Here is a 15,920-nt window from a genome sequence, read left to right as displayed (position 1 = left end):
TAAACATTCGGGTATAATTAAATAACTGTATTATTTGTTTGATCTGTAATCCATTTGTTACACTATTTCAAAGTGTATTTTGTTATTGAAGGCAACTGAATGTTTGTTGTTTGTTTTATATGTATAGGGATGTAAGTCCAATATCATCGTTGTTAATAAAGTATGACATAAAGTTCTACAGTGTATCCACGGATTGTCTTTACAAGAGGAAAACCTTTTTTGTTATTAACTTGTAGCGTTTTTTTAAACAACTACCACTGCGAACGGCAGCTTTTCATCGGAGAGCAGTCGTGGATAAGGTATTTCACTGGAAAGAAAACTAATTAATAACAATAAACAAAAAAATAGATATTGGGCGCCAGGCATGTACAGAGAAAGAAAACACAGTTGTATATTACTTAAAACTAATGACTATATTTATTCATGATGAATTCTGATTGTAAATAGCCATTGTCAATTTTAATAATTATTATAGTGGTTATTTGTTGAATAAAACTATGTATGTAAATAATATTAAATATGTTCTATGAAAAGACTATGAAAAAATACAATGCGTGTAACGTTATAGAAAATATAAGAAAAGTAGCATTACTTTATTTAAATTGTTAAATTTTATGCGGTGTTAAATCTGATGTGTTGCAACCTGTAGATTCTAGAATCTATGTCTCATTATTCATCTGTTAATATAGTGCAATAATAATATCTATAGAAAGTAATACTATTAGAAGGCGTAATATAATGAAACCTAAAATCTAAATCACATTGTAACTACTGAATCGACATAAATGTTCTTAATAATCTAACCACTAAATATAGTCTGTACGATATTATTTAAAATGGACGTTACTGTTTAAGACTGTAAATATAGAAAATCTAAAACATAAAAACTAGAACGTAAATCTACACTTAGCTGTTCTTTATGTAATCTTGTTTCAAACAGTAGCAGCGTGAGGTGGTCTCGCATCTCTGTACTCAGCCATCCAACACAACCAAAGGGGCCAGCATGAGACACCATAAATTGGTACAGCCGTAACTAACTAGCTTACAGCTGGGAACGAAGCAGCATGGGACTCAAGCTACATCCACGCTGTGGCACTTATATGTAAGAAAAAATCGTTCTTACTGGGGACACTCGTCCACAGGACATCCGTACATAAGATAATGTCCGTACACAAGACACTACCTTGGACACAGTCCGTACCTTGGAAATAGTCCGTACCTTGGAAATAGTCCGTACCTTGGAAATAGTCCGTACCTTGGACACAGTCCGTACCTTGGACCCTCGAAATACTTCCGAGGGCTCAATAAATAATAAACAACATGTCCTTTCTTCCATGTGACATTCTGGAGGACAAAAGAAAAGGGACGCCACCGTGCCAGCAAAACACAAATACAAGTTGGGACATCCGTAACTCTACCCTGTAGCCTCGAAATAGCAGCTGATTCAAATTATACAGCAAGATTTAAATAATCACTATTTCTAAAAGCTGGGATACAACAGAGTGTCAAAACAAAGTGAGGTTAAGCACGGAGAGTTGACAGAAGCGATGTTGACAGCGCGCGCCTCCACAGAATAGTAACAGGGTTGTGTCGAACGATAACAGGGTTGGCGACTAGGGAACGTAAAAATTACGCGTCAAATAAACTATCCGGCCTGAACGAGAGGGAATCCGGAGATGATAGGCCAGACATCATATATTATATTTAAAAAAGACATGTAACGAACTAAAAAAGTTACAAACTTTTTTGAGAAAAATTCATTGTTCATAAAAGTTTTTGCTTGTTCTAAAATGGTTAACCCAGTTTATGTTTTTCCAAATTTCCATACCATTTTATGTCGACAGGCTGGTAATGAATAGGCTGTGGTCTTGCCATTTAATGAAAATGAGTATTATTTTGTTTTAATTACATCAATTAGGTATTTAAATACATTCTAATTGCAATTTATTCAGTTTCCTGGAATAATTAAGTATATAATCTGCATTTTTCCGGAATCAGTCAGGTGTATCTTCAATTAATTGTTCTGACTCACATATTATGTATACGCGGACAAAAACATAAAATAATTTTAACTCGCAGGTTAATATAGGTGTATCATTATTTTGTTGATAAACTGAGTCAATAGGATCAGGAGTAAATTCAATATGACACCATTTTTACAGTGTTTTTATTATATTCATGATCGAAAAAAAAACGGCGTCGGAGTTGGCTTGGAAATTAATATGTCATTGATGTCATTCTCAAGCCACCTTGACGCCGTTTTTTTATTTTTTATAGAATGTAAAATTGAAACACAAGCGTCATTTTCTAATGTTTATAGCTTGGTAATAGTAATAAAAATTATCGGTAATATTAAAAAACGCTAAACTCTTGTGTAAACTATGATAAAATTGCCTTGTTTGGTGTTTAAACCTTATTTTACATATATATAAGAATAAATTAACGTAGTTATTGCATTAAAATTATTATCATGTTGATAATAATTTAATAACGAGAAAAGTTTATACTTATATCATATCAAAGAAAAAGCTGTTGTTAATGCTTTCCTCGTGGTGTGTTAATATAAAGTTATTAAAAACCAATAAACAAATTTCGATAACAACCATTAACAACCGCTAAAAGTACGATAATAAATTTGTCATGAACAAAAAAGTGTTATAAATGTGATCCTTGTTAATTAGCAACCGATATTGTTAATAACATTTCTAAGTGGAATTTAATTATAATTTTCTTAGATATTGATAGCGCCTATATTGAGCGAAGAAATTTTAATTTCAATTTTTGGAAATATAGGCCTTAACTGCTCAACTGTTGATATAATTTTAAACTTGTAGCATTTTTTATTTCCTTTAATAAAATTGAATTTAAAAATCTATTTTTATTTAAATTTCTTAGTATTGGCGCCATCTATTTGCTAGATGCCAAAGATACCAAACTCCATTTGTTACAGCTCACTTTAGTCACTGCTCACTTTTACGTCTCTTACGTCTCTCACACAGCTCACTCTTACGTCTCGATATTTAATTTTTATTAGCGCATCTATTCGCTAGATGTTAAACTTCATTTATTACAGTTCACTTGTTTTGTTTATTAGCGCCATCTATTCGCTATATGCCAAACTTCCTTAATTGGATTTCACTTGTGTGTTGAAAAGGGGTTAGCTTCGGTTCTGAAACTGAGAAGAAGGTCTTTCTTTTCTTTCTGGGAATTTGGATCTGAAGAGGACGCGTGTTTCGGCGTCCGACAAATTTTCCAGTGAAAAGCACTCTGAATCCACTTTTCGATTTCCATTGCATGGGTATCCGATTTGGAAATTTGAAAACCTTGTAAAGTATGCAATCCAGAGTGTAGATCGTATTTGTTTGGTTTCTTCTTGGAATGATCACCGTAAGTTTATCCGCCATTTTATATAGCCCTATCTAACTAAATTCTATTTCAGTTATTTCCGTTTTTTATTTCGTTTATTTGAGTATTTAATTACTGGTGTTGAATCGGCATATGGTTTGAATATCTTTATGTAAAGCTGATTTTCAGACCGTAAGTTGTTTCTTTTATTGAGTATCTGTCCTGAGAACTATTTTTTATTTATAGAGTAACTACCACATGGTACTCAGTAACTACCACATGGTATGCAGTAATAATGCAGTAATTATTGTATGTTTCACCCACTTCATTTTGTATGGACCTATGCAGACCTTAAGACAGTGTTCCTGACATTACAATCGTTCTTTTGGCTGATATTGAAGACTTCTCCTGCCATAGTCACCTGCATCCACTTCTGTTAGTCTGGAGAATACCTACCTACCTGTTTACATCATAAGAAACTATATACAGATAAGTCTCTCTTAAGTTTGATACACAAGGTACGCTTTTATTTTATAATTTTTGAGACAACCGATTTAATAACCTGGTAAATTACCACTATTTATCTCACATATTGTAGTCAAAATTATTTTTTATTTAACGTTATAAGTTATAATTTGATTCGTACAGTACACTCTTACTTAGCTATGATATTTTATATGAAAATTATTAACACGTATTCATTTTAAAGGTTTTTGTACACGACATGTTTCGAAACATCATCGTATTGAGACATACATAAATTTCACCTGTTTTTATTAAGTAGCTTACTTAGTTCAAAGAATACAGTTACTAAATTCAAATCTATTTAAAATAACTTGCGGTTTTATTGGGATCACTGTGACTAATTGATGATACTTGTGTTCGTTTTCAATAAATGTTTAATGTAGGATAGTTATTTCTGACTTTTATTCCTGATAAACATAATAGACCCTTAATGTTGTTGATTACTTTATTTTAGCTATGTTGTGATATCGTATTTTTCTTTTTGGTTTCTTACTTGACCACTCTCATAAACAAAGTAAGTGGCGCCCTTTTCACTGTCTTTGACCATACCTATTTGAATTCTTAACATCAATATTAAAATCTCTGCAGCCTATATATTATCACTTTTTATTTTAATATTTAACAACATTAGAAAGTCACTGTGAGTCAGAAGCCTTACCTACGAACCCAGCTTTCCTCTAACCCTGAGCAACGGATTCTTTTTTCATTCTATTTGGGTAACGACAGAAAAGTCGTCACACATAGAAGAATTTTCATTTTCCATTTGTTCCTTATTATATTATCGGATCTTGTAAAGTATAAGTACCCACGAGATTAGTATTTTTTTTAGCAGCAAGTCCCATGCTTATAGAACAATTTAAAAGAAAAAAATCCTCGGATGAAGTAAAAACTTTTTAGTAAACACTTTTGAACTAAAAAAATCATTTAAAAGTGTCTAAAATTCTAACCAATCTAATAATATTTTTATAAAATCACCAGTTAATTATTAAAATATGAAAACCACAGCCTAATAATATTAGCTCCACAAATAAAAGCTAACCAAAGCAACCCAAATGCTAACCAATCTAATATTTTTGCAAAATCACAGTTAATTATTAAAATATAAAAGAAAACTGCACGATCCAATGATTTTTTGTTTTGAATCAGCCCTCCAACATTCCGAGGTACTTATATTTACAAGAAACTATATTATCTATTCTCCAAGAATTGTTATTCCTCCGAAAGATGTTTTACCCCACCCAGCACCCCTATTCGCTTCCGGGTCCCGTAAGCTTCTAAACTGAAAAATGTATGAAAAACAAAGTGCACAAAATGACATTGACACATTTCCGCAGGAATTTTTTTGTATTTCTTTGCTCGTAAAGGCTCCTATAAAACAAGTATAAGTTCATTTTTCATGTAACTGATTTCGGCTATTCTAAAGTCAAAGCATTTTTTTGTGTAAAATCAAAATAAAAAATGTCCGCAGACACTTTTTTGTGTTTTTATGTTTAGAAAAATGTCTAAAACACACCCCGAAGACTAGTTTTGATGTAACAGATTTCGGCTATACTAAAGTCCGAAAAATGAAAATGACGCCCGCAGGAATTTTTTTGTATATTTGTACTCCTAACGCCTTCTAGAACGCATATATAAAGTCATTTTTTATATAACAGATTTCAGCTAAACGAAAGTTGAGTCTCATTTTACACTTGCAGTTTATAAATGTTTTGCGGCGGATTAATTTTACTGTATTTTTGTTTGAATTATATGTAGATATTCTTTATTAGTTTATATTTATTTTTATTTGAATTCTAGTTATAAATAAAAAATCGGTAAAAAAACTTTTAAGTTAAACGGTTTTATCTTATGTGCACTGAAAACTAGAAAATAATAATAACAATTAGGTATTTTGAACTTCTAGTTCAGAAATATTTTAGTACTAGGCAGAATAGCTTTTAGGCATATTAGACTAAAATAAAAACGTGGGGCCCATTAACTATTGCTGTAATACTTTCTTCTATACTAAGTGTGGATTGCATCGACTTACTATAATCGTAACTGGAGATTTTGACAATCAATAACCAGCCGTGGCGGCTTCATCAGTGAACGCCGAGCTCATGATCTACCAAAGTATAAAGATATGCTTTGCCATAGGTAGAATTTCAGAGGGGCCCCACGTTTTTATTTTAGTCTAATATGCCTAAAAGCTATTCTGCCTAGTACTAAAATATTTCTGAACTAGAAGTTCAAAATACCTAATTGTTATTATTATTTTCTAGTTTTCAGTACACATAAGATAAAACCGTTTAACTTAAAAGTTTTTTTACCGATTTTTTATTTTCTAGTTTTTAGTATTTAACGGAAATGCCTACCGAATATTCCTCATTCTATTTAATTCATTTAGTGCATCATTATTACATGGTTTTTTACCTGATAGTTTATTACAATCTGACGCTCAGGTGTTTCTGACGCTAACAACTCTCTCTGTCTGTCGCGTTCTGATGCTAGCCTAGACTCATGACGCTCAGGTGTTTCTGGCGCTAACAACTCTCCTTGTCTCTCTCGTTATGATGCCAGCCTAGACTCATGACGCTCAGGTGTTTCTGCCGCTAACAACTCTCTCTGTCTGTCACGTTGTGATGCTAGCCTGGACTCATGACGCTCAGGTGTTTGTGACTCTACCAGCTGCCTTTGTCTCTCACGTTGTGCTATTAACCTGGCATCATGTTGCTCAGGTGTTTCTGTTGCTAACCGTTCTCTTCGTTTCTGTAGTCGACTATAGGTTTCATTTTCACTTTCTTTTGCACGTTTCGTTCTATACTTTTCTTTCGCCTTTTCGAGCCTTCTTTTTCGTTGTGTAGCAGTTTCGTTTTTATTTTTGTTTGTTTTTTTATTTATTGTTTCCATGTTGTTCCCACGAGTAATGGACATTTTAACGGTCGACCCCCCAGAGGTCCAGTAGAGGGGCAAGGCTATAATATACAACAAGAGGCGCCCAATCTTGAGGGGAAAACGCTTGCGACATTACATTTTTAGTTTTTATTTATCTCAGCACGTTTTAACCTATTACCTTAACTTGGGTGGTAAAGCTACCGCTAACTACGTAGGTACATCTAATCACCTATTTTTTTTATCTGTCCTTCTAACGTCACACAATCTTGGACACAACTGTTCTGGACACGACTACTCATGCCCTCACCTAATACGCCATTTTGTAGCGACGTCCATCTTGGGTTTTAAATTTTGTCATAATCGCAGTATTCTACTAGTGTAGCCCTTTCATTTGATACCCATATTGAGGGGGTTGTGGAAAAATATGAAATTCGCCATTTTGTACCGGCGGCCATCTTAGATTTACAATGTTATTGATATTACTATATTGTATTGTCATCGGGACTAAAGGTGTGTACCAAATTTCAGATCAATCTGACAACAGGAAGGTACTTAAATTTCAATTTCTAATTTTGACCCAAATAAACAAACAAATAAATAAATACCGTACGAGTCGAGCTAAATAAAACCGTTTAAAAAGATAATTTCTACGTCAAATTTCTATCCTTCTAGTGTCATATTCACTGCAGCATTTATTATAAATGATAGCAGGACCTTTAAACGTGCGTTTTTTTGTGCTGTCATTTTATTTTTTACCAAGCATGTCTCATTTTTAGACTTTTTATGGGTTAGATATGAAACACACTTTACTGCATACTGACTTTTTTAGGGATACTTTTAGTATATTTTTACTTTTGCAATAGTTTTGTTACTACCAAATGCCTTTTATAGAAGAAATACTTTTGTATTTAAATGGTTGTAACTAAGAAAAAAACTAAAAGTTTCGAAAAATGTCTCATTTTTACACCACTTGACCTAAATAACAATATTTTTGGATGTGCACTCATGGAAATTCATTCTCTTTACCTCTATATCTCTAGATTAAACCTATAAGAAAAATATAGGAAAACGTTTTAAGTAAAATTCTAAAAGAAATTTATTTACTATTAAAACTTAGTAGTATTTTTTAAAATAAATATGCTGTTTTACAGGTTTGCGATATAACCGAAATGGGTTTATAATAAACTCAAATTGTTAATTAAGTTTATCGTAACTTTCATTTTTCAAACTAAAATTTACACATGATTTATTTTTGTAATGACTAGAGGATACCTACACTTTTATTTTTCACTAACATATTTCTTCTAAACAGAAGCTTAACGTAAACATCACTTTCAAAGAATAGTAATAAAAACTGATTTATTTAAAGACAAAATTTATTTTTTTACACGATCCTAGGTAGAAATAGAAACATATAGGTGTACAGGGTGTCCCATTTTCGTGTTTTTTATGAGATTTCTCATTTGAGTAGAGATACAAAGATGCGATTTTCACATTAAAATGCTATTTTTTTTATGAAATTAGAATGCACACAGATTTGTTCTAGCCTTCTTAGTTCCTGAAATACAGGGCGAATTTGAAATTGTTGCATTTTTTGACTCCCCTCGTATCTCTGTTTTCTTATAATTTATCGAAAAAGTAAAAACTGAGACCTATAGACTTTTTGACGTAGAATTCAGAGTACCTAAATAGTTTATCGTTGCGATTTGCGATATGTCATTCTTGAAATATGACCCAAACTTATGTTTTTTAAAGACTATGTATATTATTTTTTACGAGATTTTTTATTTTATTTGCCTTGTCGTGAGCTTTCTAAAAAATATAATATACTCTACAGGGTGCGTCTCAAAAGTGGTTCACCCCCTATAACTTTTTTATTTTTTCAGATAAAAAAACGAGATTTGGTATGTTCGTATATAACATAAATTAGGATTGATTGGCGTATTCAATTGTTTTTAGTCACTTTCTGTTTCACCAGAAATGGCTACAACTCTGTATATTTCAGTCGATAGAAAATAGCACTCTGAATAGAATGACATATCATATGTCAACTTTTGACATTTTCGCATATGGTTTATTTGAAATTGCAACATGCGGTTCATAACTACAATTTGACTCGAAATACCAAGTATGTGGTACCAAATTATTCGTAAAAAATGCTTTTTCCAAATATGATAATGAGCCACCCTTGTTCCATTTGAAATAATTGAGATATGATTAAAATACGATTTGGGCATCTTTTAACAAGGACAAGACACGAAAAACTTTAGACGAACAAAATTATTTTTCCAAGGCTCCTTGATTAAAAGTTAGTGTTTTTAACAGTCATGGCACATGGCACTCTAGATTGAAATTTAAAATACGATTTTTTAAGCGTAAATGTCAAAAGTTGACATATGATGTCATTCTATTCAGAGTGTCATTTTCTATCGAATAAAGTAGAAATATATACCAAGGGTTCCATTTAAAAACCAAAAGTTGTAGTCATTTCCGGCGAAACAGGAAGTGACCAAAAACAATTGAATACGTCAATCAATCCTAATTTATGTCATATACTAACATAATATCGTCCCATTGCTGCCAAAAGTCACTAACTTACTTTTTATTACTTCCGAAAAAAATGCGTCTAAAGATGAATTGCATTGCATAAAGATGTTATAGTTAGTAACTATTCGGTATTAAAATAAAACATAAATAGCCAGAAATCGTAGTTAATGACTTTTGCAATCGATTCTCCGCTTCAAAACATAGTTAGTGATTGAATTTGGTTGTTCGGAAAAATGTTAGTTAGTGACTTTTGGCAGCAATAGGACGATATATAATAACTGTAACCAAATCTCGTTTTTTATCTGGAAAAATAAAAAAGTTATAGGGGTGAGCCACTTTCGAAACGCACCCGGTATACTTATTTCCACAAACAAGGTAAAAAATGCATTATTTAACTTTTCAACATTATAGCAACCGGTTTATATTAGGTAATCATAACAATAGAATAATTTATTTAACCTCAAATTTTGTCTATTGACTGACTATTCCATGATAGTTCCGTGTGTGAAATTATTGCACAAATGCATCAAAAATATCAATATCTCTAATTGACAGCGTGTTATCTAAAAGCTACACAAGTTCATATTCAGTGCAGTTTATTAAGATAACACGACGGAAGGCAAAATTATCTCTGGTTAAATTAAATTAAATAAAATAATACTCTTTTAAACTAGGTTGATTTATGCCAAAAAGTTGAATACCACATTTTTTGCCTTATTTATGAAAATAAGTACATATAGGGTATATTATATTTTTAGAAAACTCCATAACCAGGAAAATAAAATAGAAAGAATAATACACAGGACGTCATGTCTATGTTTAAGTCATAATTCGAAAATCGACAGCTCGCAGCGAAAAACTAGTTACGCGAGTGAATTCTACGTTAAAAACTCTACGGGACACAGTTTTCGCCCTTTCGAAAAGTTATAAGATAACCAAGACACGAAGGGAGTCGAAAAATGCAACATTTTCAAATTCGCCCTGTATTTCAGAAACTAGGAAGAAACTAGGTTAGGACAAACTATACGAATGTTTGAAACAACTAATTACCAATTACCATTTTTTTTATAGATTCTAACAAGCAAGAGTTACAACTCTTACATCCCATTCGCTGGAACGAGCCAGGGACAAATGCAAAATAATAGATCTAGAATCGATGACACCAAATATAATCTGGACAGCTTAGAACATGAGAGTACCCGTATATTGTACTCCTGGAGATTGGAACAGAAATTAGCTGAAACTAAAAGGACAACAGAGGAAGAATATGAATATATAAAACGGTGCATTAGAGAAGCTGCAGAAGAAGCACTCGAACTAGAAGATCGGAATTTTTGTCTTCCGATCTTGGGCATATAGGTGGGACAGAGAAATTGAAGAAAAAATAAAACAAAAGAAGGAAACGTATCAAAAATTACTGCAACAGAAAGACGAAGATACCAAAACAGAATATAAAAGAATAAACAGGGAAAAAAAACAAATGTGAATATATTGACAGACAAATAGGAAGCGCAAGATGCTCCGAGAAGCCTGGAAAACAATAAAATCAGTTAGAACAACAAATAAAACAAACATCGTGCTAGATAATATATCAGATCACCAATGCCTGCAATATTTCCAAGAACTTCTGACGGAAACTAGAACAAATTTTCTAGAAGAAAATGTTCAAAAATGAAGAAGAAAAATGCACTGTTTTTAAATGCAGCTATCTATCGAACAAGTAATAGAAGTAGTCAAAGGCAAAAAAGCACCAAACTAAAAAAATCTCCTGGACCAGGTGAAATACATGCAGAGCTGATCAAATATGGCCCACCAAAACTCTTCGAAATGCTTAGAGAACTATTTGAGAGATGCTTAAATAGGGAAACGATACCTACAGAATGGAGACAAGCGTATATATCGCCTATCCACAAAAAAGGTGGAAAATACGACCCAAAAAATTACAGAGGAATCGTAGTAATACCAACCATAGGCAAAATCTACTCAAAGGTACTTAAAAACAAAATTAAAGAGGAGATAATCGAGAAACAGCCAGAAGAACAGGCGGGTTTTAGAGCTCGATTTAGATCGACTGTGGACAATGCTTTTACTTTCAAAATCACTCTGGAGAAAAGAATATAGCGTAGCAGAGAGACCCATGTCGCTTTCATAGATCAATCCCGTGTTGATTCGGGCTTCACATACCTATTATAAAAATAACTCTGCAAGAATTAAGAATAATAAAGATACGAAATGAGGTTACCAACTTTTTTAACACAACAAAAGGATTGAGACAAGGATGCTGCTAATCTCCTACACTGTTCAAAATCTACTTGGACAGAGCTCTGGTGAACTGAGTGAGAAAATGCAAAAATATGGGGCTAAGAGTGGGGGATGACACATCATTTACATTGTTCTTCGCAGATGATCAGATGATCAGTTATTTCTGAAGAAGAAGAAGATCTCAGTTATATGATCAGAAAACTCCAAGAAGAATACGAAGCCGCAGGTCTTCAGATGAATAAATATATAAAACAGAAACACGTTATTGATTATTATCACTAGTTAGAAATTATGTATGTTAAAATAGTATAATTATTCAAGGAGCATATAATGGTGGCTGTTATTCACGAGGATGAAGTTTATAACACGAGCCGCAGGCGAGTGTCATAAATCATCGAAGTGAATAACAGCCATTATATGCGAATAGAATACTATACTTGATCCAGAACTATCAAAAAAATTTAGATAACATTAATATAAGTTTTTATTTTTAATGTTAAAAAAATATTGAACAAGTATAACGAGTAAATAACATGATGGAAACAAAACATTGAAATTTTCTTTAACTATACAGGGTTGTTCACCGCATACGACACGGAGTATTGTAGCTAAACGATTAGATTTTTACAAATTGTAAGTTTTGGGTTCGTTGAAGGACTATTAGAGCTACAATTTAAAAATATTTTTACAAGATACAGAGTGTCCCAAATAAATAAAAAATATTAAAGTTGTATTTTCTTAAATGGAACACCCTGTATATTATTGCATTTTTAGTTTCTACGATTAAAATAAAGGTAAATTTGATTAAGGTTTATTACACTTAAACCTTACCGTTTTTGAAATATTTTCAATTTTGCGAAATTGCAGTATAAATTTTAAGGCTTCATTTCTCCGAGGATATCAAAGTTTTTAATACTAAATATTTACTGAAGATTATTTATTGATCAGTTATTGTGTTGCAATAATAAAAATTATACTACCTTATACAGAGTGTCTAAAAATTTATTTTAAATAATTACTAGCTTTAAAACGGCAATAACTTATTTACTTTAAATAGAACACCCTGTATATTTTATGAGAATCAGATGCACAATTTAACGGTCTATCAAATTGTATTATACCACTTCTTACCTATTCCTTCAAGTTTTCGTAGAAAATGCATTTTCTTATAATTTAGACCTCATTTATCAATATATCCATGGAATATTGACATTTTAGATTGTTTTAAAACAACAAATGTACAAAATGTAGGTTAGTAATATTATCGTTTTTAGTAAAACGATAATATTACTAGGCCATTTGTATGCACAAAGAAAAATATTTAAATCTTTATAAAAGAGTATACCATTAATTAAATAAACCATCAGTATTTCGCCCAAATACTAATTAACTACATACTTAATTGTATTCGTTAATAAATTATTCTAATTAAATATGGATTTGAATCAGAAATCAATATATTAATAAGTTATGAAAATGAACGTATCTGTTGTTATAAATAAGCATTTGTCAAAAAATTAAATATCATTTTTAAGGTGTTACTTTTTACCACACTGTCTAATACACATACATAATTCAGCTTTTTAGTATTTTAAGCAATTATTATTAATCAACGTAAACAGTCAATTAATGTAGTTTCAATACTGGAATTATATTTTGGTCCTCTTTAACAAATATTTAAACAGTTTTTTTTATTTTTTAATGAACTAAACGAACTATATCGACAATATTAGTATCTGTACTCTTTAAAAATTTGGTACATCTTTAAAAATAATCTAAAATGTCAGTATTCCATGGGTATATTGATAAATGAGTTCTAAATTACAAGAAAATGCATTTTCTACGGAAACTTGAAAAGATAGGTAAAAAACGGTATAATACAATTTGATAGACAATTAAATTGTGCATCTGATTCTCATAAAACATACAGGGTGTTCCATTTAAATCAAACAAGTTATTGCCGTTTAAAGCTAGTAATTATTGAAAATAAATTTTTAGACACTCTGTATAAGGTGGTATAAATTTTATTATTGCAACACAATAACTGATCAATAAATAAACTTCAGTAAATATTTAGTATTAAAAACTTTGATACCCTCGGAAAAATGAAGCCTTAAAATGTATACTGCAATTTCACAAAATTGAAAATATTTCAAAAACGGTAAGGTTTAAGTGTAATAAACCTTAATCAAATTTACCTTTATTTTAATCGTAGAAACTAAAAATGTAATAATATATAGGGTGTTCCATTTAAAATAATACAACTTTAATATTTTTTATTTATATGGGACACTCTGTATCTTGTAAAAATATTTTTAAATTGTAGCTCTAATAGTCTTTCAACGAACCCAAAACTTACAATTTGTAAAAATCTAGTCGTTTCGCTACAATACTCCGTGTCGTATGTGGTGAACAACCCTGTATATAGGTAGCTAACTAATTTAGCTTTAACTAATTAAAACAAACATTATTTATTTACATTAATGGTAATGTTTGACAGCTCTTGTTTGGAATTTGGATCGAGATATCCGTGGAAGCGGTGAATAGTGAAACCATTATTCACTAGTGAATAATGGATATTATTGTTATTTCATAAACTCATGTATAACAATCAAATTATAGACGAGTCGTGGATAATAGTATATTATTCAACGAGCATACAATGATGGCTGTTATTCACGCGGATGAAGTTTAAAAATCGTCCAGGTGAATAACAGCCATTATATTCGAGTAGAATACTATACTTTATCCAGGACTATAAAAAAAATTTAGATAATATTAATATAAGTTTTTATTTTTTAAAAACAACTTTTGAAACCCCCCATAGATGAATGCAAAAAATAACATAGAAAACTTCAAATTTTTAAATCGAATTTAAGGAATTTTAGAATGCCAAAAAGTGACATAAAATTTCGAATTTTAGAGTAGAAAATGAAGGAATTTTAACATTGATTCTTCGTAATGGTGTTTAATAATTTGTTTACATGTCGAGATATAACATGAGAGACTTATTATAAAGGAAAAAATATATTTTAAAAGTCTTATGACAAGAAAAACAACTTTTGGAACACCCCAGAGATGAATGCAAAAAGTGACATTAAAAACTTCAAATAGCTCTTGTTTGGAGTTTGGATCGAGATATCCGTGGAAGCGGTGAATAATGAAACCATTATTCACTAATGAATAATGAATATTATTATTATTTCATAAACTCATGTATAATAATCAAATTATAGACGAGTTGTGGGTAAAAGATTTAAAACTCTTTAGCGAAATGTATTTTAAGTTGTAATTCACTTTTATATTGACTCTTAATCGTATTTTTATATTAATATAACGTAATTTGCCTAATCAGGCTTAAAATAATTAGTGGAAATTTTAACAAATTTTGCTAGACAGGACTTTTTCTATAATTAAATATTATCACTTATTACATGACATATATTTACACTAAAAACATAAACTTTTATTATTTAATAAACAGGCACCTACCATACGATCGAAAAAAACGGCGTCAAAGACGGCTGCGGAATGACAATAATTGATGATAATTTTGGTGAGGTTAAGCCCTAGATGCCTACTTAGAGAGAAAAAAGTTTGTCAATTTTTAGATAATGATGTCTAGACATTGACCTCGCCAAAATTATTATCGATCGTCATTCCTTGACGCCGTTTTTTTTTCGGTCATGTAGGTAATTTTAATTTACAAAAAAAACTCACCTATCACTAACACCGAATGTTTATAGAACCCTTAAATTGTCCACATTTTTAATTTTAATTTATACATCCTAAACCAAATAAATAAAAACCCAACATTATTAAAATGTGACAACCCATTGTTGCATTCAAAGACCGCATTCACACATAACCTTAAATTTTAATCATACCAACTTTTAAGAACACTTTGTTATGCAATATTACGAGACGTAACGTGACTTAACATCTACATTTTTTAAAAATAAAAAAATCTACGATTAAATTATAAATAAAAAACATGGTACATTACCTATGCATTCGATTCGTGCACCAAAAACTTTTACGTAAAATTTACATCGGAACAATGTCGAACACAGCCACACCGATCACCGCATGAACACAAACTGAATTTAGTTCGTAAACGTTCGGCACCGCGGCGGCAAGGGACTTCGGGTATCTTCGCTGCGGAGGCCGTCGTTGCGACGTAGCCGGATTCACTAAAATATCTTTATTTTTCGGATTTTTAAAGAAATAAACATATTTGAATGATATTTTATCTTATTAATTAAATTTAATTCTTTTAACACTTTTTTTTATCACGTTTATCTACATCTATTTTTTATTAATACAAGTTTAAAACTATAATCTTATTTTATTTTTTAATATTAGAT

At 31.0% G+C, this 15,920-nt stretch overlaps 1 protein-coding gene across 1 annotated transcript in view; it reads right to left on the bottom strand.

The window, feature by feature from the left end:
* The window catches only part of LOC115877680 (transient receptor potential cation channel trpm-like), a 265,132-nt gene extending 249,490 nt beyond the window's left edge, over positions 1–15,642 (bottom strand). Inside the window, exon 1 of the mRNA XM_030893949.1 lies at positions 15,560–15,642. The gene's annotated coding sequence lies outside the window, so the exon portion shown is untranslated. The remainder of the gene's footprint in view (positions 1–15,559) is intronic.
* Positions 15,643–15,920: the final 278 nt, after the last annotated feature.

The sequence above is a fragment of the Sitophilus oryzae genome, unplaced genomic scaffold, assembly GCF_002938485.1.
Source record: "Sitophilus oryzae breed Bouriz unplaced genomic scaffold, Soryzae_2.0 scaffold_1496_pilon_pilon, whole genome shotgun sequence".
In the NCBI taxonomy this organism is placed as follows: Eukaryota; Metazoa; Arthropoda; class Insecta; order Coleoptera; family Curculionidae; genus Sitophilus; species Sitophilus oryzae.
Note: the sequence above shows the minus strand (reverse complement) of the source record. Positions and strands in the feature narration are given on the sequence as shown.